The sequence below is a fragment of the Malaclemys terrapin genome, chromosome 6, assembly GCF_027887155.1.
Source record: "Malaclemys terrapin pileata isolate rMalTer1 chromosome 6, rMalTer1.hap1, whole genome shotgun sequence".
In the NCBI taxonomy this organism is placed as follows: domain Eukaryota; kingdom Metazoa; phylum Chordata; order Testudines; family Emydidae; genus Malaclemys; species Malaclemys terrapin.
In genome coordinates, this window is record NC_071510.1 from 41556959 (window position 1) to 41582229 (window position 25271).

The 25271-nt window shown below is 42.8% G+C and overlaps 1 protein-coding gene across 2 annotated transcripts in view; it reads left to right on the top strand.

The window, feature by feature from the left end:
• The first annotated feature begins 3264 nt into the window (after nt 1–3264).
• Nucleotides 3265–25271, top strand: part of KCNV2 (potassium voltage-gated channel modifier subfamily V member 2) — a 43739-nt gene continuing 21732 nt past the window's right edge. Inside the window, exons 1-2 of one of the 2 annotated variants that reach the window (XR_008445277.1) lie at nt 3265–4179; nt 16026–18329. The gene's annotated coding sequence lies outside the window, so the exon portion shown is untranslated. Of the gene's footprint in view, nt 4180–16025; nt 18330–18961; nt 19043–25271 lie in introns of those variants that run through there. The other variant, XM_054031245.1, reaches the window with a different exon arrangement.

Below are 25271 nucleotides of genomic sequence, written 5' to 3' on the forward strand. Positions count from 1 at the left end.
TATCACATTTTTTAAAAAATAAACGGATCCCACTAAAAAAATGTTTTGTGTTCATATGCTCCTTCTGGCATAGCTGACCTGGAGGATGTTGGCTCGCAAAAATAGGAAACAAACCAAACCTGCCATCTTCATTTCAGCTCCATAGAAAAAATAATATATATATATATATATATACACACACACACACACACACACTTTGTGAAATAAAAAAGCATAATGGTAAAAAACCCACCTTATTTTTTATCTGCCTAAATGGTATTATAAACAACTAGTGGGGAAAAATAATAACAAATTACTAGCAGTAACCTAGAAGCTGTCACACTTGCAAAGTAGTATTAAGGCTTTTATCTTCTGCAGGCTGCAGCCACTAGAGTTTGAAATGATGACGCACATACACTTTGGAGATGAAAATACTGTTCCTTGTATTCAGCCACTAGAGGGGAACAAAATAACACACAGTAAAACAACCCTTGGCTTTCATCCAAAAGAAGACAGTGCTATTCAACATTGAAGGAGGACAAATAGAAAAAGGAAAGTCCAAAAACTACTTTCATGATGATTGTATCCTTTCTGATTTTCCTCCACTTTTTGCCTAGAAAATTAAATGCAAAAAACTATGTTAATGCAATGCTAAAACTGCAGGATTGGGCACTCAAAAAATCAGGACATATGAACATAAGAACGGCATACTGGTTCAGACCAGTGGTCCATCTAGCCCAGAATTCTGTCTTCTGACAATGGCCAGTGCCAGGTGTCAGAGGGAATGAACAGAACAGGCATCCCCTCTTGTCCACTCTCAGTTTCTAGAAATCAGCAGCTAGGTACACTTACAGCATGGGATTACATACCTGATCATCTTGGCTAATAGCTATTGATGGATCTATTCTCCATGAAATTATCTCGTTATTTTTTGAACCCCATTGTAGTTTTGGCCTTCACAACATCCCTTGGCAATGAGGTCCACCGGTTGACTGACAGATCTGTGAAGAAGCACTTCCTTTTGTTTGTTTTAAACCTGCTGCCTTTTAATTTCATTGGCTGGCTCCTGGTTCTTGTATTATGTGAAGGAGTAAACAACTCTTCCTTAGTCACTTTCTCAACACCAGTCATGATTTTGTAGACCTCTACCATATCCTCTCTTGGTCGTCTCTTTTCCAAACTGAAAAGTCCCAGTCTTATTAATCTCTCCTCATCACAAATGTTAATGCTACTTCCAAAATGTTAACACCTCTCCATTTTACATCCTGTATATGTCATAGTATATAGTAATAACAAATATTTACATTTAACAAGGGAACAGGGAATCAAAAATAAATACAATGTAGCTGATGTTAATGTTACTAGAGTAACCATACTTGTGTTTTTCTTGATCTTGGAACCTTTATATTGTACCTTTACGCAGCATTAAAGTCCTTGTTGTCCCTTAGGAGAAACAGGAAGGCAGGGAAAAGAAAATCTGGAAGTACACCTCTACCTCGATATAACGCTGTCCTCGGGAGCCAAAAAATCTTACCTCATTATAGGTGAAACCGTGTTATATTGAACTTGCTTTGATCCACTGGAGCACTGCTTTACCGTGTTATATCCAAATTCGTGTTATATCGGGTGGTGTTATATTGAGGTAGTGGTGTAATCACCTTGCACAGTTTACAAGCTCCATTGCCTTTGCTACCAAACTCCTAAATTCTTTGATCTTTGCGTATTCCACTTGTGCACCTTACAGACTTACATGCAGTGCTTCTGAGTTCCTTTCTCCACAACTGTCCACCTTGCACAACCCCCAAGTTCACTGGTTTGGCCCACAGAGCTGGTAAGTTCTCTGAAACAAGTGTGCACCTGACCAACTATGCACAAATGCTAAGTGCAACAGTTTCAAACTTGGCTGCCTAAAGTTAAGCTCCACATTAAGATTCTGAAGTTGTGACCTGATTTTCAAAAGTGGTGGTCACCTGCCACTTCCATTGACTTCAATTGAATTTGTTGGTGCACTGCGCTTCTGAAAGTCACTTTTATTTAGAAGTTAACTGTGGGAGCCAGGTTTACAAACTCTGGCTCTGGTGCACACTTGATGGAAATATTCTACTGCACATGATTCAATTTTCAGATATTACCCGATGATGCAGGCAAGTTTCAAATGTCAGCTTATTAGTCCTTTTTCAATATAATTTACTTACTTATTTCACCCTTGCTAAACTCATATATGGCGGAAGAGGTTTTACTCAAATTGTTTAGAAATAGTCACCTTCTGGCAGCCACCAAAAATGGAAAATCTCAACCCAAAAAGGGGAATGTTTTGAAATATTTTCAGAATAATGTAAGGGGAGGGGCTATAATGGAAGCTTTTTTGCACCCTTAGCTAGAGTCTAACAGGTGCTACCAAGTGCTGTTACATACTAGATGGAAAGAAACACAACAATAATACATTTTCAAATAATTTTAGTTAAACTATGGAACTCGTTACCATGGAATGTCACTGAGGCCAAAAACTTAGCAGGATTCAAGGAAGGATCGGACATTTACATGAACAACAAGGTTCTCCAAAGTTATAATAGTTGATGCTAAATAAAATTTTGAAAAGTATATAAAATCTCACCCAATAAGTTGCTAACTATTAGGAATTTGGATGGGACTTTCGTGGGGGACAGGTTCTCTCTTATCCTGCTGTTGGGTTTCATGCAACTTCCTCACCATCATCTGTTGCTGGCCATGGACAGAGATAAAATACTGGACTGATGGACCATGGGTCTAATCCATGGCTGTTCTTATGTTGTCCTTTTATGGTTTTGAAAGACTGACAGCAATATTTCAATTGTTTTGATGTAACAGATGGAGGTTATATAGCAGGTCTGGAGAACTCTAGCCCAACTCTGGAACACATAGGGATTCTTGGAATGAATGAGAAATTGAAAAGTATCTCAAGAATTGATGAGTTGGATAATACTGGCATACAGGCTATGAAACATCTTAGACTGATTAATATTTTTGAATGAGCAATACAGGAAGATATTATTTGCTTCATTGGCTGCTTGGATTAGATCCTGTGATAATGAGTGGCACCACATTGTTTTTTACGTGGAGCCTGCCAAATATGAAAACTTCTACTACAACAATGCCACTGACAGTCTGGTGACCTGTGAATTACTGTCTACTGCACAGGCACCGACTTTCCAAAGTTCCGGGAGGTGCTTGACCCCCAGCTCTGCCACAGGCCCCACCCCCACTCCACCCCTTCCCTGGGCCCCGCCCCGCCCCCTCCCGCCCCACCCCCGCCCCATCTCTTCCCATCCAGTTCCATCCCTTCCCCTGAACATGCCGTGTCTTTGCTCCTCCCTCCCACCCTCCTGCTCACCGCAAAACAGCTGTTAGCAGTGGGCAGGAGGTGCTGGGAGGAAGGGAGAGGCGCTGATCCATGGGGCATGCTGGCAGGCAGGAGGCACTGGGGAGGTGGAGGAAAGCTAATAGGGGAGCTGCCAGTGGGTGTTCAGGGGGGAGGGATAGCTCAGTGGTTTGAGCATCAGCCTGCTAAGCCCAGGGTTGTGAGTTCAGCCCACAAGGGGGCCATTTAGGGAATTGGCATAAAAATCTGTCTGGGGATTGGTCCTGCTTTGAGGAGGGGGTTGGACTAGATGACCTCATGAAGTCCCTTTCAACCCTGATATTCTATGATTTTTTCCCTGTTGGGTGCTCCAACCCTGGCACCTATGGTCTACTAGGAATAAGAAATTGTCACCGATCAGGGATAAGCCAGGTCACAGATATCAGACTTCCTCACGTTTTCTAGGTCTCAATGAAGTCTTGGTTAGGTACAAAATGATATTTTCAGAAAATTTGAACTCTTAATTTGAATGCTTTTCTCTCTTGTAAGCAATGAGGCTTGGGTTTAATTGGGCTGAGTGGTCATTTTTAAGTATAGGAAGATTCCAGAAGAGGAAGAGATTTTTGGAATGGAGGATGCTAATTTTATTTTGGTTTATCTTCACATGGAATTAAACCATAGAACTTATCTTGAACTTTCAATTTAAGATTTCATATCATGTATTGTGCAACTGAATGTCTTTGTGATTATAATCTTGCAAATAGCACTGAAACCACCACAGGGATATTTATTTTTCCGGGTAATGGTATTCTGTTTGCTTTCCAGACTAGATTGTGACTTGAACTACATGCCTGCACAAGGAGGTAAGAATTCGCCTTATGCCATTGTGTGGGTTACCAAGATCTTGGCTCTGGGAAGGCAAAAGAAGGCAGGTGTCACGTGCCTGTTTACTCCCTACATGGAGCAGGGAGAAGGGAGGAGGCAGGGAATAGAGTAGAGCCTCTACTCACTGGCCACCAGCAGTGTACCCTGCCATAGGTTTCTACCACACCAGGAGAAGGAGAAATACTGTAAGTGTAGAAATTGTGACTTAGAGGTGTATTTCTGAGTCATAGTGCCTTCTTCCTCCACCAATAGTAACCCTTTCTGTTCATCATCAGGCTGGGACAGATTTTCATTGGTAATGTTGCAGTGAAAGTCTCATACACATTACCAGGTCCACAAGCTGTCCACTCATCCAGTGCAATTATTTCCAAATTATGAATACTGCTGGCTGTGTAAAACAATCAGCGAAGTGATTAACAAATCATCACACAAACATTCTTATAAAGACATGCAAACAAGGGGGAAGGGAGATGCTGGCTGTATTAGAGTCAGCTTCAGCAGTGTGACTTTTTTAAAAGGAGCAAAATATGCATCCCCATGACTAACTCAATACAGCTGGAGGAATTTCAGATGAATTTGTAACATCCACCAAAGCCTTTATTGTAAGGTGGCCAGATTAATGAGTAATGGAGGCAAAACATAACTTTGGGTGCCAGCAGGGAAGTAGCCCCAGAATTCTGAACTGTTCCAAGAGCTCATTTCTCTTCACGCTGAACGCCCTCAGCTCCCTTGAAGGATTAGTATATGAGAAATGCCCAGATATTACTGGGTAATGAGGGCCAAAATAAATACTATGAATCACTCCAAAGTCTGAGATGAAACACTGGGCCAGATCCTCAGCTACAAATGAGCAGATCTCAGCACAGCTGCAGGGGTAGATGATACAAAGGTGCCTTTTGCATTTTGCAGTTGTAGGGCAACTCTACACTGGGCATGAATTAGAGCAGATTTTGTACATGCTGCTAGCAGTTACTAGGACTAGCCTAGGGTTCACCGGGATGCCCCTGCACCATCATCATCCCCTTAGCCACTCCCCCATGCCAACAACTGTGGGGGATGGGAAGGTTTAAGAGCTACTATAGTGTCTCCACAACACCCAAGGACACCCTTATGCAGAGGAAATCCTCCAGGAGCTGGCTAAGCCAGCTTTAAGGCTGTTCCACACACCACTGCTAAGACAAATCAGGCAAGGATCTGGGCCCCTGGAATGACTTTGAATGATTTGATAGCTGCTTTCAACTACCTGAAAGGGGGTTCCAAAGAGGATGGATCTAGACTGTTCTCAGTGGTACCAGATGACAGAACAAGGAGTAATGGTCTCAAGTTGCAGTTGGGGAGGTTTAGGTTGGATATTAGGAAAAACTTTTTCACTAGGAGGTTAGTGAAGCACTGGAATGGGTTATCTAGGGAAGTGGTGGAATCTCCTTCTTCAGAGGTTTTTAAGGTCAGGCTTGTCAAAGCCCTGGCTGGGATGATTTAGTTGGGGATTGGTCCTGCTTTGAGCAGGGGGTTGGACTAGATGACCTCCTGGGGTCCCTTCCAACCCTGATATTCTATGATTCTATGACTGTGAGAGTACAGAGTGCATGATTTAACATCCCTGCTTTGTCTTCTTTTGATTAGAACAAAGGGATATTGCAGGCAATGCATATGCAAGTGATATGTTGGTGGCCATGTGGCTGTCCATTGTCCTGCCTGGCATGTAATCTAGTGGAGGAAAAAATGTAGCAAATCTGATAAATTACTGGGGGCGGGGCCCCAGGCAATTTTTAAAATATTTATTTCTTTATTAAAATGATTGTGCCTGGTGAAATTATTAGGAATACTGAACCTCTGATTACCCTCCTGTTCTTAAATTCAATTTTGTCTATAAGTTCTGGGTTATTTTGCAGATTTTTATTGTCATTAATTATCTCTATAATAAGCACATAATGTCCCTCCATTGTCAACTCCTGTCGGGAAACACTTCTCTCTCTCTCTCTCTCTCTCTCTCTGGCAACCCCTTCTCCATATTCTTGCATTTTTAGCTTGATTGATATAAGAGTTGCTTTCAGGGAATCCAATCTTTAATTAACCAAATCATTATCAGACACTGTCTGTAGGCTATACTTATAATTTAGGGAGATTGTATTCAACTTTTTTTTAAGTGGATTTAGTGTGGGTGAAAGTTGCTGACCTGGTAACCGTAGTCCTTTATATACCCACATGCCCTTATGCTTCATCCCATTAGCAGTATAGTTGTTTGGTCTCCATGACCACTCAGCCTTTGTCATCGCTACTGACAGTGCCAACTAGTGCTTTTTTAAATATAGAGACCAGCTCTCTGGAACACAGACTGAGACACCAACTAATTTCACATAGATCACCAAACAGCCAGCAAATAGTAATGACTTTTGGTCATCTCCTGGCCAGAGCTGAGTCTGAAGCAGTAATCCAGAGGCAGAAGGTACTGAATTCCTTTAGTATTCCTCTTCACTATTCCGTTTCCTATAGGTTATAATCCTACAGAGATCCACATGTGGAAGTTGCCCCCAAATTTATTGATTCATCTCTAGTTAGAGAAATATTAATTTTAAGGAAACTCTGTACAGTTTCCTGTGGGCCCTAGCCCTGTGGGCACTGATCCAGAATGAGTAATAATAATAATGCTTTTTCAGCCCTTCAAATATTTGTTCAGCTGGATTCTAGCCATATGAATAGGTGATTTGTGTTGCCATTTAGATCACTTTTGCTTACCCACCTGGTTCCCGTTCTGCAGAGAATAAGTACGGCGGTGGCAAGCAAGCTGATTTTCAGTGGCACTCACACTGCCAGGTCCTGGTCACCGGTCCGGGGGGCTCTGCATTTTAATTTAATTTTAAATTAAGCTTCTTAAACATTTTAAAAACCTTATTTACTTTACATACAACAATAGTTTAGTTATATATTAGAGACTTAGAGAAAGAGACCTTCTAAAAACGTTAAAATGTATCACTGGCACGCAAAACCTTAAATTAGAGTGAATAGATGAAGACTTGGCACACCACTTCTGAAAGGTTGCCGACCCCTGCTATATAGAATCATAGAAATGCCGGGCTGGAAGAGCCCTGGAGAGGTAATCCAGTCCAGCCTTCTGCACTGAAGCAGGGCCAAGTAAACATAGACCATCCCTGCCTGGTGTTTATCCAACATGTTCTTAAAAACTTCCAGCGATGGGGATTCTACAACCTCCTTTGAAAGCCTATTCCACAATTTAAGTACCCTTATAGTTAGAAAGTTTTTCCTAATATCTAATCTAAATCTCCCTTGCTGTAGATTAAGCTCATTACTTCTTGTCCTACCTTCAGTGGACATGGAGAACAATTGAGCACTGTTCTCTTCATAGCAGCCCTCAATGTATTTGAAGACTGTTATTAAGCCCCCCTCAGCCTCCTTTTCTCAAGATTAAACATGTCCAGTTTTTTTAACCTTTTCTCATAAGTCAGATTTTCTAAACCTTTCATCGTTTTTGTTGCTTTCCTCTGGTCTCTCTCCAATTTATCCATATCTTTCCTAAAATGTGACACCCAGAATCGGACACAGTACTCCAGCTGAGGCCTCACCAATGCCGAGTAAGTGGGACAATTACCTCCCATATGTTACATAAGACATTCCTGTTAGTACACCACAGAATAATATTAGTCTTATTTGCAACTGCATCACATTGTTGACTTATATTATATGTGATCCATTCTAACCTCCGGTTCTTTTCAGCAGTACTCCCACCTAGCTAGTTATTCCCCATTTTGAAGTTGTGCATTTGATTTTTCCTTTTTATGTAGTGCTTTGCACTTGTCTATACTGAATTTCAGCTTGTTGATTTCAGACCAATTCTCCAATTTGTCAAAGTCATTTTGAATTCTAATACTGTCCTTGCAACCCTTCTCATTTTAGTGTCATCAACACATTTTATAAGCATACTCTCCACTCCATTATCCAAGTCATTAATGAAAATATTGAATACAACCAGACCCAGGATTGACCCTGTGGAACCCCACTAGATATGTCCTCCCAGTTTGACAGCAAACCATTGATAACTACTCTTTGAGTATGGGTTTCAATCAATTGTGCATTCATCTTATAATAATTTAATCTAGACCATATTTCTCTTGTTTTCTTATGAGACTTTCATCTGGGATTGTGTCAAAAGCCTTACTGAAATCAAGATATATCATGTCTACTACTTCCACCCTATCCACTAGACCAATAACCCTGTCAAAGAAGGAAATTAGGTTGATCTGGCATGATTTGTTCTTGACAAATCCGTGCTAGGCTATTCCTTATCATCCTCTAGGTGCTTGCAGATTGATTGTTTAGTAATTTATTCCATTATCTTTCCAGGTAATGAAGTTAGGTTGACTAATTTATAACTCCCCAGGTTCTCTTTCCCCCCTTTTTAAAGACAAGTACTATGTTTGGTCTTCTCCCGTTCTCTGGGACCTCACCCGTCCTCCATGAGTTCTTGAAGATAATTGAAAATGGTTCCAAGATTGCTTCAGCTAGTTCTTTAAGTACCCTACGGTGAATTTCCATCAGGCCCTGCTGACTTGAATTCATCTAACTTATCTAAATATTCTTTAACCTGTTCTTTCCCTATTTTGGCTTGTGTTCCTTCCTCCTTGTTAACATTAATTATGTTAAGCATTCAGTCACAATTAACTCTTTTAAGGAAGACTGAAGCAAAATAGGCATTAAACACCTGAGCCTTCGTCATGTCATCAGTTATTTGCTCTCCTTTCCTGCTAAGTAAAGGACCAATATTTTCCTTCATCTTTTGCTTGCTCCTAATGTATTTGAAGAACATCTTCTTATTGCCTTTTTTCCCCTTGCTAGGTATAACTCATTTTGTGCCTTAACCTTTCTGATTTTGTCCTGGCATGCTTGTGCTATTCATTTGTACTCCTCCTTAACAATTCATCCATGTTTCCACTTTTTGTAGGATTCCTTTTTGATTTTCAGATCATTAAAGAACTCCTGATGGAGCCATTTTGGCCGCTAACTAGTTGTCCTATCTTTCCTTCTCAGTGGGATAGTTTGCAGTTGTGCCTTCCATATTGTCTCCTTTATAAAATGCCTGCTCTCCTGAACTCCTTTATCCTTTAGATTTTCTTCCCATGGGATCTTACCTATCAGCAGTAGAGTGCCATGACAGTTTTAGTAAGGCATGCCTTAAGCAGTCCAAAATGGCATCCTCCATGTGGCAAGACCTTTCACATATGGTGCACACAGCTGGTATGGCACACACGATATGCAGTGCATTCTTTGCTTACATAGACAGCATGCCACTGCCTATCAGTTCCCTGAGTTTGTTAAAGTCTGCTTTTTTAAAGTCCATTTTCCTTATTCTGCTTCCTTTCCTTAGAATCAGGAAATCTATCATTTCATGATCCCTTTCACTCAAATTGCCTTCCACCTTCAGATTTTGCAACCAACTCCTCCCTGTTCATCCGAATCAAGTCTAAAATGGCTGTCCCCCTGCTTACTTCCTCTATTTTCTGAAACAAAGTGTTGTATCCAATACATTCCAAGAAAGTCCATCAGATGACTGGATAGTTAAAGTCCCACATTACTACCAAGTTTTGTGGTTTAGATATTTCTGTTATTTGTTCTAGAAATGCCTCATCCACCTCCTCTCCCTGGTTTGGCAGTCTGTAGTAGACCCTCCCTCACTATGACATTTCTGCTATTTCCCTCCTCCCTCCCTTTTATCTTTACCCAGAGACTTTCTACTGGTATGCCTCTCACCTCCTTCTGGACCTCAGAACAAGTGTATATATTCTTGACGTATAATGCAACACCTCCTCCCTTTTCTCCCTGCCTGTCCTTCCTGAACAAGCTATACTCCTCTATACCAGTCATGAGATTTATCCCACCAAGTCTGCTGAGCCGATTCCCCTCACTAATTGCTCCTATGACCCTATTATAACTTTCCATGTCCCCACCCAATATTTAGTTGTCTGTTAAGGTCACCTTTTTTATGCTTACCTGTGGACTTTTGTCACGTGCCTCCTTTGTAGGTAGTAAAAGCCCTGCTCACTAGGCTGGTAAGTCGGTACACAAAGGTGCTCTTCTCCTTCTTGGTCAGGTAGATCCCATCTCTTCACAGCAGTCCTCCTTCCTGGAACAGCATCCCATGGTCAGGGAAGCTGAAGTCCTCCCATCATCACCATCTGTGCAGCCATGAATTCATCACCAAGATGTATATGTCACTGACTGATACCCTCAAGTAGGAGGATGTACGAGAACGCATCCTGCACCCCCAACTCTTTCATCCTTGCTCCCAGAGCCTTGTAGTCACTGATGATCTGCTGAGGGTCATGTGCCCACAATTTGTACCCACCCATCATTAGTGCCCACATGGATGAGCAACAGAGAGTAGTGGTCAAAGGATGGATGAGCCTCGGCAACCGTTCTGTAACATCTTAGATGGAAGCTGTGGTCAGACAGCATACCTCTGGGACACTGTGTTAGGTCAGCAGATTAATGCCTCCATCCCCCTCACAAGGGAGACCCCAACCACCAGCACCCTATGCCTTCTCCTCTTGGCTGTGGTGGTCATGATCCTCCCAGCCTTGGGGACAGGTGGCTCCTCCTTCTCAGCCATTGGGGTCTGCTCTTCACCTCCAATTGCCAGTAGAGTATATCAGTTCTTGACTGCAAAGGACGGAGGACCTAGGTGGCCAACAGCCAGTTTCTTCCCCTTAAAGCAGTTGATTCTCCTTCCTCCTCTGATGCCACTGTTGTTATCTGTAGTTGGCTAGCATCCTGCATCCCAGATGTTTTGATATTCATTCTGTTATGAAGTCCTTGTGCTTCCAGATGCTACGCAGACGAGCCACCTCCTCTTTCAGCTCTCTTAACTGCTTCCTGAAACACTTCAACAACAGGCACCTCTCACATGGTGGTTTCCCCCACCTGGCTTTTGTCAATGGGAGCATGTAGGCCACATTCCCATTCCTCATTCAAGACCAGGGCCCAAATGGAAGCCTCCAGGGTCAGGATGTCAGTCTGGCAGGTGAGGGGGCGGGTACAGCCAGAGGAAGAGCTAGTGGTGGTATTGGCAACATGCTGTTTTTCTCCCATTGCAGGTTCTTCCTTGCAGAGTATCTGCAAGTTAAGGAAAGAAAAAAAGGCTTTGTGCAGTGCCAAAGGGTATTGTGTTCTTTTTTATGTCCTACACTCCACATTTGTATAGAATTATTGTCCGCTCTTAAATAGCTGAATACATGCTCTCAGCCACCTGGAAGCAGTTGTGATTCACTGAGGGTGAAACAATCCCTTTACATAGTTTATATGAGTTTCTATAGCAGTGTGGGGGGTCTAAATTGACTGGATCATAGTCTCAGTTGGTGTAACCAGTGCAACTCCATTAATCACCTATGCTGATCTATGCCAGCTGGGGATCTGGCTAGGTGGGTATAGTGGAGTTTGGATAACATTAATTAGATCAGTGATTCTAATACATTCTATGCTTACCACACCACAGGTCTTACAGATAACAGGTTTGCACTGTTTGCAGTAGGTTAGCCATTTTGTAAAGAAAAAGGTGTCCAGGTGGGCAGTGGTCTTTCGTCTCTGAAGCTCTAGGTTTAAAGTTTGATACAGGAACTGAATTGAGTTTAGCAATCTCACTTTTTGAACCTTCACTGCATCCCCAGGAGAACTGAGATAACTGCATATCTGAGAGCCTTCTATAGCACTAATTAAATACAAGTACGATTTTGTTTCATAGAGCCTAAGGTAGCTGAGGCAAAGAGGTCAGCAGGGTTATCCAGCCTGACACGTTACAGTCTGTTGGAACAATCATGCTTTTCCATAGAACCATAGAATCATAGAATATCAGGGTTGGAAGGGACCTCAGGAGGTCATCTAGTCCAACCCCCTGCTCAAAGCAGGACCAATTCCCAACTAAATCATCCCAGCCAGGGCTTTGTCAAGCCGGGCCTTAAAAACCTCTAAGGAAGGAGATTCCACCACCTCCCTAGGTAACCCATTCCAGTGCTTCACCACACTCCTAGTGAAATAGTGTTTCCTAATATCCAACCTAGACCTCCCGCACTGCAACTTGAGACCATTGCTCCTTGTTCTGTCATCTGCCACCACTGAGAACAGCTGAGCTCCATTCTCTTTGGAAAACCCCCCCCCCCCAGGTAGTTGAAAGCAGCTATCAAATCCCCCCTCATTCTTCTCTTCTGGAGACTAAACAATCCCAGTTCCCTCAGCCTCTCCTCATAAGTCATGTGCTCCAGACCCCTAATCATTTTTGTTGCCCTCTGCTGGACTCTTTCCAATTTTTCCACATCCTTCTTGTAGTGTGGGGCCCAAAACTGGACACAGAGCTCCAGATGAGGCCTTACCAATGACGAATAAAGGGGAATGATCACGTTCCTCGATCTGCTGGCAATACCCCTACTTATACAGCCCAAAATACTGTTAGCTTTCTTGGCAACAAGAGCACACTGTTGACTCATATCCAGCTTCTCGTCCACTGTGACCCCTAGGTCCTTTTCTGCAGAACTGCTACCTAGACATTCGGTCTCTAGTCTGTAGCTGTGCATGGGATTCTTCCGTCCTAAGTGCAGGACTCTGCACTTGTCCTTGTTGAACCTCATCAGGTTTTTTTTGGCCCAATCCTCTAATTTGTCTAGATCCCTCTGTATCCGATCCCTACCCGCTAGTGTATCTACCACGCCTCTCAGTTTAGTGTCATCTGCAAACTTGCTGAGAGTGCAGTCCACACCATCCTCCAGATCATTAATAAAGATATTAAACAAAACCGGTCCCAGGACTGAACCCTGGGGCACTCCACTTGAAACCGGCTGCCAACTAGACATGGAGCCATTGATCACTATCTGTTGAGCCCGACGATCTAGCCAGCTTTCTATCCACCTTATAGTCCATTCATTCAGCCCATACTTCTTTAACTTGGCAGCAAGAATACTGTGGGAGACCATACCAAAAGCTTTGCTAAAGTCAAGGAATAACACATCCACTGCTTTCCTCTCATCCACAGAGCCAGTTATCTCATCATAGAAGGCAATTAGGTTGGTCAGGCATGACTTCCCCTTGGTGAATCCATGCTGACTGTTCCTGATCACTTTCCTCTCCTCTAAGTGTTTCATAATTGATTCCTTGAGGACCTGCTCCATGATTTTTCCAAGGACTGAGGTGAGGCTGACTGGCCTGTAGTTCCCCAGATCCTCCTTCTTCCCTTTTTTAAAGATGGGCACTACATTAGCCTTTTCCCAGTCATCCGGGACCTCCCCCAATAGCCATGAGTTTTCAAAAATAATGGCTAATGGCTCTGCAATCTCATCCGCCAACTCCTTTAGCACCCTCGGATGCAGCGCATCCAGCCCCATGGACTTGTGCACATCCAGTTTTTCTAAATAGTCCCGAACCACTTCTTTCTCCACAGAGGGCTGGTCACCTTCTCCCCATACTGTGCTGCCCAGTGCAGCAGTCTGGGAGCTGACCTTGTTCGTGAAGACAGAGGCAAAAAAATCATTGAGTACATTGGCTTTTTCCACATCCTCGGTCACTAGGTTGCCTCCCTCATTCAGTAAGGGGCCCACACTTTCCTTGACTTTCTTCTTGTTGCTAACATACCTGAAGAAACCCTTCTTGTTACTCTTAACATCTCTTGCTAGCTGCAACTCCAAGTGTGATTTGGCCTTCCTGATTTCACTCCTGCATGCCTGAGCAATATTTTTATACTCCTCCCTGGTCATTTGTCCAATCTTCCACTTCTTGTAAGCTTCTTTTTTGCGTTTAAGATCAGCAAGGATTTCACTGTTTAGCCAAGCAAGTCGCCTGCCATATTTACTATTCTTTCTACACATCGGGATGGTTTGTTCCTGCAACCGCAATAAGGATTCTTTAAAATACAGCCAGCTCTCCTGGACCCCTTTGCCCTTCATGTTATTCTCCCAGGGGATCCTGCCCATCTGTTCCCTGAGGGAGTCAAAGTCTGCTTTTCTGAAGTCCAGGGTCCGTATTCTGATGCTCTCCTTTCTTCCTTGTGTCAGGATCCTGAACTCGACCATCTCATGGTTACTGCCTCCCAGGTTCCCATCCACTTTTGCTTCCCCTACTAATTCTTCCCTGTTTGTGAGCAGCAGGTCAAGAAAAGCTCTGCCCCAAGTTGGTTCCTCCAGCACTTGCACCAGGAAATTGTCCCCTACACTTTCCAAAAACTTCCTGGATTGTCTGTGCACCGCTGTATTGCTCTCCCAGCAGATATCAGGGTGATTAAAGTCTCCCATGAGAACCAGGGCCTGTGATCTAGCAACTTCTGCTAGTTGCCAGAAGAAAGCCTCGTCCACCTCATCCCCCTGGTCTGGTGGTCTATAGCAGACTCCAACCATGACATTAGCCTTGTTGCTCACACTTCTCAACTTTATCCAGAGACTCTCAGGTTTTTCTGCAGTTTCATACCGGAACTCTGAGCAGTCATAATCCTCTTGTGCCCCATCTGTTATCCTTTTTCTGTACGTTGTCACTTGAGGTTGCAAGCTTTTCTTTCCTTTTCTTTTCTTTTCTCAGTGCCTATGCAGCGCTCTAGGTACTTTTCAGGCCAGGAAGCTTGTTTTCACACTTCTCTGTTAAGCACCGTGAGCCAGATTTTCAAAGGTGTTTTGGCACCCAAAGATGCCTAAGGAGGCACCTAAGGAACCTTCAAAAGTGTCTTAGCAAGTTAGGTGCCTAACACCCATTGAAATCAATGGATCTTAGGTGTCTAACCTCCTTGGGTGCTTTTCAAAATCCCACTAGACGCCTATCTGCGGCTTTAAGTGCCTAACCACTTTTGAAAATCTGATCCCTTCCTAGTACACAGTTTTCTCTATACAAATTCACTAATTAATTTGGATTACGAACCCCCTTCCTTTCTGTGTGGAATTTATCCCCTGAGCAGAGAGCCAGCACAAGTCCTATGCACCAGTCAAACTCTATTTAAACCCTACTCTGAGGCCTTTGGTGGAACTTTATGTGGTTCATAGGCCTTGTGGTGCTCTCTAAGGAGGACTGAATTTTACTCTCTATGAATAGTCTCACTGAGAAGCATGCTCTGTTATATTTGAAGTATCTACAGATGAATGCTTACTGTACCTTCAGTGACTGACTTTATGCTACAGGCCTATTTGGCACAGATAGCTGAGCAGCAGCTGTATATATTCAAGCTCCTGCAGGAAGAGGCCAATAGAAGCAGCAGAGAGCAAGAGAAGAAGCAAGGTACCAGGGCCAGGAGGCTGTCTGCTGGAATAGGACTGTGTTACGCCTGTGAGCAACAGCGACCCTTGAGGAGGGAGTGCCCTCAGCCAGGATGGGGGACAGAAGCCTCACCCAGAGAATGGGAAGAAGAGAAAGCCCAAGAGAGTCTGACCTGTGAAGAGAACAGGGAAGGGATGAGCATGTTGGGCCTGTGGGCAACAGGGACATCTGCAGAGAGAATGCTCATACATGAGTTATGTTGTCAAGGCTAGCCCAGGGGAAGGGGATGAGCAAGAGAAGAACAATGGGAGGCCCCAAGACAAGGCAGAGAGATTGCTTATGGTGCCAGGGGGAGGTCCATATAAAGAGGCATTGCCCCCTTAGGAGAAGGCGAGATAGAAAAGGGGAAGACGGACCCTAGTGAAAGAGAAAACAAGGAAAGCGTATCTGCTCTGTTTTCTGACAGTCTGCTCAGTGGCAGGTACTCAGTCATGAGCCCCTCTAGATAGTGTGACAGGGACCATTTTGAAAAGGGCCTAGGACTGTCTTTTGCTTTCCAGTTTCTCCAGCAGTTCTTCTCCTCTTGCCATTCCAGCAACATCTCTTCAGTACTTTGGAGAACGAGCTGTTATGTAGTTCGGTTATGTGCTGCAAGAGGAAGACAGACCCATACGGTGTCTCATGACAGAATGCTCCTTTGAGAATATTTCATCTTGGATGTTGATTCTGTAGTACCGGTAGTAATTGACATGGCACGCTGACTTTGCAAGACACCGTGATTCATTTTTCTGGACTGTTGAGTGGCTTAAATTCTACATATATGCAGATATTATATTTAACCATACACATGTTTTTGTGCATCTTGGGAGCAATTGCTGCAGTTGGTGAGAGGTGCCATAACAATGGTAAATTGTGCACACAGGACAAGGTACAGAACAAAACAAGTTAAGGAACTGGTACAAACTGGTGGGTTGGATTTTAGTGATGTGTAAAGAGTTTTTTAACTTGTAAAATCATACAATGAATGCTACTGGCTGAAATGCGTATCTTTGAAGCACACCTATTGCGTAAAACAAACATGCTGCGACAACTTGCGTCCCGGAAGGGGGGGCTATACCGGTGTCCTTTTCATATTGTACTGCTTTGTCTTTAGATAATAAACTTGGTTATTTGATCTCTTGAACATTTTGAAGAATGAACCACAGGTGCAGTCAAACAATCGGCTCTGCATTTGAGACAATATTATGCCTTGTACTTTTTGAGCTATGAAATTTCCAGTATTTCATTGGGAATTCTAATACACAGCTATCTCAAATGTAGCCGTACATATACTCACTACTTAACACATTGCTTACAGACAGGGAAATTGTGAGGTCTCTCTCCTTAAACATCTCACAATATTCATTCAGGCAAGAAGTGAGACTCTGTCTGGTCTCATCAACATACTAAATATTACACTCATCACACTGTGCACAGCGTATAACTCCAGGGTGATTAATTACCTAAAGTACTTCAGCTCTCAGAAACACAGTAATCCATTAATATAATTTAACTTTACAGCCAACACTGCAAATTAAAATACAGAAACAAATCCATTTTTTTCAGTTCATTAGATAGGGCACAAACTATCCTGTGAGCAGGCCTGATAGCTGGAACTTCCCTTCAGGGCGTTACTTATGAAAACTGACAAGTGTAACATTTCCATCCAGCACAGTGCTGAGTTTCCGTCAGCAAATCCCAAACCCTTATACGCTTCCAAATTGCTTAGAGGAAGATTCCCCTTTCTGTGGATCTCATTAGGAGCCCTTTTCCCCATAAAACGTATCTGGGCTATGACATTACAGGCTCTCCACTGAGAATCCTCAGAAAGCCCTCAGGCACGGCTTGTTGGCAGGAGGCCAGATACAACTGATTAAAAATAAAAATTCCAATGTCTTGCCAGCTAGATGGACGTGCTGTGCTGGCACTCACTAGAGTGTAGGGAGAAAGGGGAACCCTTAGCTGAACTGACACTTTATGCCATAGAAAGCCACTATCAAGTTAACCCATCTATCTTTTTCTGCACCCAGTCACCCTGGTATCTTGTCCCAATAGAAACCTCTCTTTATGTATTATCTACATATATAGCGCCATCTTTCACCTCCAGGGCCAGATCATGTTTGCATTGTCCATCCAAATACAGTAGTCCCAATGGCTTCAACTGGGCTATTTCTGTGACTTAAATGAGCAGGATTTGGCCCATAATAATGATACATGAAGAATCAAATCCTGAGGGTCTTTACTTTATTTTTACTTGGGCAAAACTTCCAGGGGATTTTGCCTGAGAAAAAAATAAAAGGAATTTGGTTTGTAATTATTTATCTTATCTGTTATGCAAACTATTATACATATATAATATGCACATATAATACCTCAATTCTGATTTAAATATGGGATGTAAATATATTGGTCTAGAATCTCAACTGATGTAAATGTTGTAGCTCCAATGAAGTCCATGCAATTTTTATAACATATAATAGCATAATGATTTACACTAGTTTAAATGAGAGGAGAATCAAGCCTGAAACATACTAAGTACTGTTATTGCAATGAGGGAGACGTGTTAGAAAATAATATGTATCTTCAATTATGCCTGTATAAATTAGACTACAGTCAAGTAAACAGTATTAATTTTAAGCTTCTGCAGTTACTAATAGACTATAACATCTCTCGAGAAATCATTACCATTTAGTCTGTAAGTGTTCATGCCTTCGTGGAATGGATATTTATTTGCTCTTACTGCATTTTCTGAAAAGATAGCTGTCAAAAAAGGAAATGGAAGTAAATAAATTCCTAACTTAAACTGACATTGCCAGGGCAATTTAAGATCAAAACTTAGCTTTTACAAAAGCATAGTTTTAAAAAAATCTAAGTCAATAGAATTGTTTCTTTTAATTATTTAATTCCAATAATTATGGTTTATTTGAAATAAACAAATATTTGTCTGTAGTGTTGGTGTGATGGAATTGGAGCTGTTCTGTGACAATTTCTGAATACTTATGTTGGCCTGTTATTGGTGTGTTTACTATATGAACATATTGGTTTAGCTCAATATGAGCCTGTTTAGAAAAACAGGCGGGAAAGAAAAGAATGGTTCAAGATAAGTCACCTCTCAGCAAACACATAAGGGTTGTTAAGAGACAATGCCAGAACTATTAGCTTTGGCTGGAGACAGAAAAAAAAATCATCAATCTACAAAACTGGTTTAGACCAGGAACAGAAAAGGCCAAAAACCACAGAAGAACAAAGATCGATAGCCGCGTTTAAAGTGGAACATTCTCAAAAGAGTCTTTCAGAGAGAACCAGAGGGAGTTTCAGGAACATGTCAGGGACATCTGAAGAAGCGAGTCCTGCCCAGGGCAACATCAAAGGATGGTAAAGCTTTAGATAAGACAGATGTGTGTGGATGGTTTGTTCTTTAAAGATTTTTTTTCTCTAATCCTTTGCTCCTGCTGATAAAATATAAAGGTTTGTTTGTTTGTTTGTTTTAAGTAGGCTGTCTGATCACTGGATGCCACTGGCCACAGGCTCCCTAAAAGAAAAGCCACAGAAGCCTGCATTCAGACCTGCAGGGTAAGTACAACTGATGCACAGGGCCCAGTCTAAGAGTGAGAGCATTGTGAAATTTCACGCTGGGAGAAGTAAAAGCACACGACCTGACACCTGAAGGAGTGCACTCAGAGGGACCAGAAAGGAGACAGAGGTGCAGCTAGCCCTGTAACACACTTGGCAACATAGACATTGCAGAATTTTGCTACTGCTGGGCAGTCTGAAAATTATACTGAGGAGGGACAAAAGTGAAAATGATCTATTTTCATGGTGCAAGTTGAAAGAATGGAGAAAGTTTTTAAAAAAACAACAACCCAGCATTAGTGGTGAAAAGAAAATTCTGCCAGTTTGAAAACAAGCCTTAAAATGAAAACCATGTATGGACTCTGGCCCCTGCAGTGAGAATCATGTGAGCTCAGATGTTAATTGAGAGCTGTTCATGAGTGACCTTTTAGTGTATTTTGGTTTTTCAACCAACTGTTACACATCCATTGGCATATACGTACACACGCATGTGCACACACACCTACATATGATCAGTGTCCCCATAATTAATAAAATGTAAGGTTAAAAACATAAGAATTCTTAAGCATCAGTCTTCAACTGTCAAAAGCAAGGTGGTCTAATGAAGTAGATAAAACTCACAAGGATAGGTTGAATGAGTCTATATATCAGGGGTCGGCAACCTATGGCACGCGAGCTGATTTACAGTGGCACACTGCTGCCGGCCTGAGGTCCCCACCGCCGGCCCCGCTCAGCCCACTGCCGGCCTGGATGGATGGAACCCCGGGCCTGGATGGATGGAACCCCGGGCCGACAGCGGGTTGAGCGGGGCTGGTGGCCAGGGACCCTGGCAGTGGGCTAAGCCGGGCCGGCGGCCAGGACCCTGGCTCGCTGGCAGGGACAGCAGGCTGAGTGGCTTAGCCCGCTGCCGGCCTGGGGTCCCAGCCACAGGTCCCTCTCAGCCCGCTGCCCATCTGTTCCATCTGCCAGCCCCTGTAAATGTAAAATGTATTACTGGCATGCAAAACCTTAAATTGCAGTGAATAAATGAAGACTTGGCACACCACTTCTGAAAGGTTGTTGACCCCTGCTATATATGTTTAAAAGGTTCCCAGATTTTGGTCATAAAGAACATTCGGGGGATAACAGAGATGAATTCTCTGTTTCTGGGAATGGGATCAGATTGTTATAGTATATCATTGTTTCTTGACTTGTTCCCTTCTCCTTAAAACCCACCTCTGCTGTGATGTCTACAAAACACAATGTTTAGGCAGCTGGTGAGCTCTGACTGCTGCTTATCTGAGTGATCACCACCATTTCATTGTTACCTTGTGCTTCACCCATCTGTTTGTCATATCTACCTGTCTCAAACATAGATAATATCTTTGGGGATGGAGCCTAATTATGATATTTTATAGTATCCCACAGCCTCCTTTGACACAGATGGATTTCAATACTTCTTCCCATTGCTCCATATTCAACAGTTCTTTAATTCTTCAAAGTCTGCTTTCCTGAAATCTAATACTCTTGTATTTTGTAAACATATTTCTGACTATACTGAATGCAAGGAGTTCACAGTCACTGGTTCCAAGTTTCCCTATTCTTTGTAACCTGTTGGTCTCTATCAGGAAGGAAGTGGATCATAGAAGGTTTCTTTTGTGGCTTTGCTCTCTACTTTTGGGATTATAAAGTTGCCTTTTGTGTAGCATAAGACCCGCTAGTACAACAGTTCTCAAACTGTGGGTCAGGACCCCAAAGTGGGTCGGGACCCTGTTTTAATGGGGTCACCAGGGCTGGCATTAGACTTGCTGGGGCCCAGGGCTGAAGCCAAAGTCAGAGCTCCACTACCCAGGGCTGAAGCCGAAACCCGAGGGCTTCAGCCCTGGGCAGGGGTCTCAGGTTACAGCCCCCCTGCCCAGGGCTGAATCCCTCAAGCTTTGGCTTTGCCCCCCACACACGCACACACTCCGGGTGGCAGGGTTCAGACTTTGGGTTTGGTTCCCCTGCCAGGGGCAGCGGGGCTCAGGCTTTGGTCTCCCTGCCCAGGGTCATGCAGTAATTTTTGTTGTCAGAAGGGGGTCATGATGCAATGAAGTTTGAAAAACCCTGCTCTAGTAGGATGTATGGTTGGCTATATTACCCAACAAATATCTGAATAGTTAAACCCCTGCATGTTTGTCATATTACTGTGATAAAGCATCACAGAAACAGTTATTTTCTTCTAACACTGAATAAGGATCTTTATTTGAATAAGGAAAACAGTGTTATTTTTAAAACTATTATTTCTGTCACTCTACTTCACCTTAGAGAGCCTAGCTAATATCTTCCCTAGTGTCCTTCCTGTCTGGCTTACTGCTACAAAATTATAGAAACATACATATAGCCATAAAACATATAGAAGGCAGTCTTTAGATTGAGCTCCTTGAGTCTATCACTATATTCAGTTAAACAAAGAGAAGGTTAAAGGGTGACTTGATCACAGTTTATAAGTACCTGCTTCGGGAACAAATATTTTATAACGGGCTCTTCAGTCTAGCAGACAAAGATGTCACCAGATCCAATGGGTGGAAGTTGAGGCTAGACAAATTTAAGGTGCAATGTTTAATAATGAGGGTAATTAACCAATGGAACAACTTATCAAGGGCTGTGGTGGATTTTTCATCATGGGACACTTGTATTGCAGAACTGCAATTTTTAAATCAAGATTGGGTGTGTTTGTAAAACATAAGCTACACTGGCACAGCCCCATTGACGTTAGTGGAACTGCACTGGTTTACTCCTGTAGAGAATTTGGCCTGCAAAGTTATGACAGAGTTGGGAGGGTGCTGGGCTCATGAAAGAGGATGGTAACTAGGAAGGTCCTTCATCCAGTATTAGACCATATGTCCTCTTTTTTAAAGGTTTGTCCTCATCTGGTACTGGGACAAAAACACACGTAATTTTGGGGGGATGGGGGATGCCACTCTGCCTCCTCCTGCTCTTAAAAATGGTGTTACTCCCCCCCCCCCCCCATGGCGTGACTTCACATGCTCTGTGTTTGTGAGGTCACACCTGGAGGGTGGACCCAGGTCATTCCCAGAAGGAATATCCAGTATTCTAGGAATGTGTGAGTGGCCAACCTAATGGTGACATGGGTTTTTTTTTTAAGGGGCACTTTACCCGGGAAGGGGATTCTAGTGGATTATTGGGGTGGAAGTGTTTTGTATGTTGTCACAGGTCCTAGTGAGTGCCCATTGCTGGCCACTCACTGGGATTACTGTAAGGGGAATCCAAGCCTCTGGATTTCCAGGGACTGTTTTAAGCACCTGGAGCCTGAACGGAGTTCAACCGCTGCCCAAGCCTCAGGGTCCCAAGCCGCACGCTCTGGGTGCAGACCCATCTGGCACCCCCTTCCAAGTACTGGGACCTGCTGTCAAACCACCTACCCACTCTGGGCAGAGCCCTGGCTACTTACATACCCCGCTCTCACCAGGGGTAAAGCTTCTGGTTTTCAGTTAACACCCTTTGGCACATGGTAGTTGTGAAGCATATTCACACATGTACACTTTGTACTATATTTCAACTTTATGGTCGTTATGTTTAATCACACAAAGTGTAGGAGAGTACAGATCATGCTAAACAATAAAACATCCTAAACACAATGTCCCTCACTAACTCACCCTTCTCTTGGGAGCTCTTGGCCTTGGGAGAATCATCTTGGTTCCAGCAGGCAAGCAGGGTCCACTACCCCCTTGCCTACCCCGCCCCTGCAGCAGCCCCCCTCATCTGAATCCAGTGCAAAATGACTCTCCCCTAGTTTCCACCTGTGAGGCCCTTTATAGACTGAGACTGGAATCACCTGCTTCTTTGTTCTGCCTTTGGTAATTTTCCATTATTTCCAAACGCCCCACCCCACCCTCCTTTCAGAAAAGAGGAGAACGTGTCTTCCCCAGATAGAACAAACCTATTGTCCCACGGTATTTTGTTTTGAATAGATGATCATGGAATGCTGATTATTCACTATTGGCTCTGGCCTGGCAGAGACATGACACAACCCTCCTAACAATGGCGAGAGCCACATATACAGCAGCTTTCCATGACACAGTAATTTCATGATACAATTTCATAACATTATCCAAAATTCAGAAGTGGTACAGACAAAACCCTCCATTTGTCACATGCATATTGTGGAACTTATTGAGTGATAGGACACATGCATAACACCTAACTAACCACAACCTTATATTTGTAAACCTCATCCACCCATCCTCCTTTTTGTCTGTAGCTCTCCTTTATTGCACCTTGTCTGACATTAGACTGTGTGACCCAGGTCCCAGGGGAGCCATGCTGAGGTCACTCAATTAAGGCAAACTGCAAAGAGTGGGGCAGACAATCCCCAAAGCTGTGGGATATTCCAATACTTAGATTTACCCAGCCAGCAGAAAACAGCTTCTGTAATACCTTACTGGTTACCCAGAAGCCAAAACACAGTTCCCTTTAGCAACCCAGCCTTGGGCTTCCACCCAGACATCCAGGTATGATGAAGATTACTGAAAATCTTATTCATCATATAAGAAAGTTCTACCAATCCCAAAGGATCGGACACATTACGTCCCAGGTTAATGAATATTCCAGATCTTACCCAAATACACACTTACAGCCAACTCTTATTAATTAAACTAAATTTTATTTAAAAAGAAAAGAGAGATAGTATTGATTAAAAGATCAGTATACATACAGACAGGAGTTCTGAGATCAGTTTCATAATAGAGATGGTGAGCTTTGTAGTTGCAAAGAGTTCTTTCAGAATTAGTCCTTAGGTGATAGGCCAGTGTTTATATGCAGGGTGATCTAGTTGGGACTGGAGATCTCAGTCTTACAACTCAAGCTTCTCCTGCATAAAGTAGCAAGCAGATCTGAGATGAAAGGATCAGGTCTCAAGAGTTTTTGTATAGTTTTCTGGCAGCTCTTGACCATACAGTCCTGGGTGAACAATAGGCTTTTGATGTAACCTTCTGTTTCCCAAACATCACCGGTAATTAACTACATGTATTAACATAAGGTAATTTATCCATTTAGCACTTTATCACAGACTTTAAAGAGACATATAGACAGTGACATTATTTTACCCAAGATTCATCTAAATGTTAATATTCCCTTTTGATCTCTGAATCAATAGAGATAGTAATAGCCAGGTCCTGTCTACCATCTAACAAGATATAAATAAACACATACAATTAGGCTTTGTCTACACTGGACTTTTGTCGGTAAAAGTTTTGTCATTCAGGGGTGTGAAAAAACATACACACACCCCGAATGACAAAAGTTTTACCGACGAAAAGCACCAGCATGAACAACGCTTTGTCAGTGGGAGAGCTCTCTCCCACCAACAAAGAATGGCTACACTGCACACCTTTTAGCAGCACGGCTGTAGCGGCACAGCTGTGTTGCTAAAAGATGCGTAGTGTAGACATAGCCTTAGTATCACCTCTAATTTTCTAACAATACAGGTTTGCATTTCAAAGTTCTAGCCTATCTAACATGGAATGGCCCTAATTACCATTTACATACTTTTCTGACATGTCTCTAAAAGTTGAATCTGGGTCAATTAGCCTGCAAACTGCTTAACCCTTTCTGGTCATGTGTCACAGACTGGTAAGGTCTTCAAGGTAGGGAATGTTTATAAATAGGTTCTGTAAAGTGCTGAATATACCATGATCTCTACAAATAAATAATAATTATACTTTTTCTTCCCTTTCTATCTCCTGATGCAGATTGCATGGTGACATTCTAGTTAGGAAAATAATTTCACTGTTTTAGTTATGCCTAATTGATTATACAGTCGTCCTTATCATTTATTAACACTGTTAGTGTGCCTGGCTTGTTTTCCCCGAGATCCCTCTTATATTTGTGAATAACTTGCACACGTTGGTACCTTACTGCTGTTCTTATTCTTCATTTGCTGTTTCAGAACAACTCCATCCTCTGTTTCATTTTCTGTGTGGGCAGTACATGCCTGATCATTTGAGTTAAGCAAAAGATTTCCCCCTCCTTCCTTCCTACTTAGTTTTAAGACAACCTAACATGCTCTGCCAGTTTTGAATCCTGAAGGATAGCACCCCATCTGCTTAAGTGGAGACTGTCTAGTCCCAACAATCACGTCCCATCACAAAATGCATTCCACTGCTGTGTGAATCCATAACCCTCATCTTTGCACCATCTGCACATCTGTCAGTTGCTCTCTAGTGTCAGTTTTCTCTTTTTGTCACTC